Below are 4,432 nucleotides of genomic sequence, written 5' to 3' on the forward strand. Positions count from 1 at the left end.
AACTGGTACAAACGATCACCAGGGCGGTGCGAGCCGCTGTACCAACCAGGAGGAGAGCCGTTGCGGCCACCCCCACACCATGGTCGGCTGAATTAGGACAGATGCGCCAGGCTGTAAGGAGGGCGAGGAGGTACTACCAGCGGAGTGTCGTCTGGGAAGAAAAGCAAAGATGGTTACAGATCTATAGAGAAAGTAAGGATCAATTCCAACAGGAGCTCAGGGCAGTCAGACTTAGAAGCTGGGAAAACTATGTGAAAAGCCAATTGGCTACTGACCCTTGGGGAGTCCCATACAAACTGGTACGAGAAAAAATAAGATCACCCATGGTGCTATCCACCGTCAGGGACGGGGACCGGATGACGGGCACGTGGCAGGAAACTGCTGAGGCCCTCCTTCGGGTCCTGTTGCCTGACGATATGGAGGAAAATGAGACAGACGAACAGAAAAGAATAAGAAGAGAAGACCGAAGGGACTACAATAACAACATCAGAACTTACCCCTTCTCTGAGGAGGAAGTTGCTGCCCAGATCAAGGCCCTTAAAAAGGGAAAAGCTCCTGGCCCGAACGGCATTACTGCGGAAGTGGTGCAATTCCTTGCCCCCCAGCTCGTAGCTCCTCTCACTAAGTTATATAACGAGTGCCTAAAACTCGGGAAATTCCCAGTAATTTGGAAGATAGCAAACGTAATCATTATCAAAAAGGGCCCAGACAAAGATCCTACAGAAATTAAGTCCTATAGACCCATCTGCTTGCTAGACATACTGGGCAAACTTTTTGAGAGGCTACTGGCAAACAGACTGACAGCACACCGCATGCTGTGTGGGATGAGCGACAGGCAATTCGGTTTTCGGTCTGGATGTTCTGCGTCTGACGCAATCGCCCTGGCTGCCGAGGTCTGTGGCTCCGCCCCGCACAAGTATGTCGTCGGCATCATGGTGGACATCAGTGGCGCCTTCGACAGCCTGTGGTGGCCCTCACTCTTTTCCCGCTTGCGGGAGAAGAACTGCCCAGGGCTACTATACGGCTGTCTGAGGAGCTATTGTGCAGACAGGGAGGTCTGGCTATCGGCCCCTAGCGGCATGGTCAGGAAGACTGTGACCAAAGGATGTCCTCAGGGCTCTGTCCTGGGACCTCTCTTTTGGGACATCAATATGGAGCCACTACTTGAAGATCTAAAGAACTGTGACGATGTGCTAGAGGTCATAGCTTACGCAGACGACCTCCTCTTGCTGGTCGGCGGCCGAATCCGTGAGGATCTAGAACCGAAAGTGGAGAGAGCCGTAACCGTATTAACATCATGGTGCCACAAAAGTAAGATGACGATTGCGCCCAACAAATCAACATACTTACTTCTCAAAGGCCAACTGGTCAGAAACCCCACGGTAAGGATCAACGGCATCCCAGTTCTTCGGCGCTGTGAGGCCAGATACCTGGGTGTAATCATCGACGAGAGGTGGAACTTTGCATCACACATTGATACCGTATCCCAAAAATCACTAGTTTTATTAAATAATCTCATTGGAATTGGTCATAAGCGGTTTCACCTTCCACCCAACCTAATAAAATTATACCACAATAGTATTCTGACCTCCATAGTAGGATACGGATCAGGAGTCTGGGCACACAGACTCACGAGGGTCATGCCTGCCATGGCCGTAAGAAGAGTGCAGCGGACCATGCTTCTACGTTCAGCGGGGGCCTACAGGACAACACCTGGTGGAGCACTGTTAGTGCTAATGGGGATCTGTCCACTGGACATAAAAATTCGGGAGCAAGCCGCCTGGTACTGGGCGAGGAAGGAAAACAGGGACAAAATCAGGGAAATACTTGGGGTTTACGCTGGGGACAAGTATGCTATCAAAAAGAGAGGGATTGAACTCTGGTAGGATCAATGGAACAATGAGGATACGGGACGCAGAACCTACGAACTGCTACCAGATATAGAGGAAAGGTTAAAATTCACGTTGTTCACACCCACAAGAGGAATGCTGCACTTTCTTACTGGACATGGACCATACCCGACATATCTATGTCGGTTTGGGAAGCAGGCTACACCAGCGTGTGACTGTGGTGCTGCGCAAGGTACCCCAGTACATGTGGTGTATGAGTGCCGCCTCTTCGATGATGTAGCCCATGACCTACGACAACAGCTACCGAACAACGACACGTACCACATATTAAGGCACGGAAACACCTTCAATATCTTAAATACACTCACTGATGAAATATCAAAGAAAGTACTCAAAAACTTTTTAAGGGACAATCATCAGTAACAGACAAATACCTTCACCGACTTAGACCTCGTGCACCCTTCCTGTACCGCCAAGTAGGGACTTGGCCAGCCGCCTCACGGCTGGAATCCGCCTTACCCTGGACTAGGAGGGAGGGGGGCACACAAATACCGGAATGGAACGCACACCGACTATGACATATGTAGTTAGATTAGATGTAGCAGATAGGATAACATCTAGAATAGACTGCAGCGACACAAAGTTAAGGCCAGCCCAGTGCCAGGGGCACGCCCACTGGGATTAGCTCAGTGGGCCGGGCCAACACCTAGTAGGTTTATAGTAGCACTGGCACACTTGTAACGCTGCAGGTAGTATGTAGTTCCTTAGATTAAGTAGCTTAGCACTCCATAGCGGTAAGACTAGAATAATAATGATAATAATAATTACCTGTAGTGTAGAATAATAAAGCTGCATTGTACTGTATCAGCATTAAGACCCACTAATGTAGTTAGGTAGTGGGTTATATGAATAATGTAATGAATTGAATAAAGATTTAAAAAAAAAAAACAGTTTCTGCTGCCTGATGATAGTGCGGATGGGGAATCTGAACAACAGCAACAACTAAGACTTGAAAACCTTAATGAATACAGTAACAACACGGCAGTTTACCCTTTCTCAGAGGAAGAGGTGGCTGCCCACATAAAGTCACTTAAGAGGGGTAAAGCTCCCTTGCCAGACGGCATTGTAGCTGAGGTGGTGCAGTTCCTAGCTCCCCAGCTAACTGCACCACTCACTCACCTGTACAATGAGTGTCTCAGACAACAAAAATTTCCAAAGGTATGGAAGACAGCGAACGTAGTTATTATCCGAAAAGGACTAGACAAAGACCCAACAAACACGAGATCATATAGACCAATTTGCTTGCTGAACATACTCGGGAAAATACTAGAAAAACTTCTCTGGCCGCACACCGAGTGCTGTGTGGGATGAGCGACAGGCAGTTCGGCTTCAGGCCCGGGCGATCGGCATCTGATGCATCTCCCTGGCAGCCGAGGTCTGTGGCTCTACCGCGCACAAGTACGTGGTGGGCATCATGGTTGACATCAGTGGCGCCTTCGACAGCCTGTGGTGGCCTTCGCTCTTCTCCTGCTTGCGAGAGAAGGAGTGTCCATGGCCGCTATATGGCTGTTTGAGAGTTATTGCGAGGAGCGGGAGTTCTGGCTATCATCCCCTAGCGGGAGAATTGGAAAATCTATAACTAAGGGTTGTCCCCAGGGTTCCGTGTTAGGGCCCCTGTTTTGGGACATCCACATGGAGCCACTATTAGACACCTTACAACAAAGTGAAGAGGTGATAGCCTATGCAGATGACCTCCTCCTGTTGGTCGGCGGCCGTAGCCGCGAAGACATTGAACCCACGATAGAAAGTGTCCTAAACAAACTGCAACTACGGTGCCAAAACACTAAAATGACAATATCACCAAGTACGTCTACCTACCTATTATTAAAGAGACAATTAATCAGAAACCCGACTGTACGTATCGAGCGCTCGCCGGTTCTTCGGCGGCTTGACACACGATACCTGGAAATCATCATTGTCAAAAGTGTAACTTCGAGAAACACATTGACACCGTAACTCAGAAAGCCCTTTAAACACTAAAAAATCTCATTTCCATCGGACACAAAAGATTTCATCTCCCCCCTCATCTCATAAAACTATACCATAATAGTATCTTAATATCAATAGTGGGTTACGGCTCGGGAGTCTGGGCACACAGGCTCACGTGGGTTGTGCCCACCATGACAGTGAGAAGGGTTCATAGGAACATGATACTCAGATCTGTGGGGGCCTATAGAACATCACCAGGGGGAGCCCTATTAGTCATAATGGGGCTCTGCCCCTTGGACATCAAAATTAGAGAGCAGGCTGCGTGGTTCTGTGTTAAGAAAGGAAATGTTATGAAGACAGAAGAGATTTCAGGCACTGGGGCTAGGGACAAGGGTGAAATTTGGCAAAGGGGCGAACAACTATGGCAAGAACTATGGTAGGCAGATGAAACAGGACGTAGGACACATGAACTTATTCCATACATTAGGGAACGATTAAAAATGACACATACTTTGAACCCACTAGAGGACTAATCCATTTTATCACTGGACATGGGCCGTACCCGACATACTTGTGTCGGTTCGGGAAAAGGG

This window comes from Schistocerca nitens, chromosome 3 (genome assembly GCF_023898315.1).
Source record: "Schistocerca nitens isolate TAMUIC-IGC-003100 chromosome 3, iqSchNite1.1, whole genome shotgun sequence".
NCBI classification, from domain to species: domain Eukaryota; kingdom Metazoa; phylum Arthropoda; class Insecta; order Orthoptera; family Acrididae; genus Schistocerca; species Schistocerca nitens.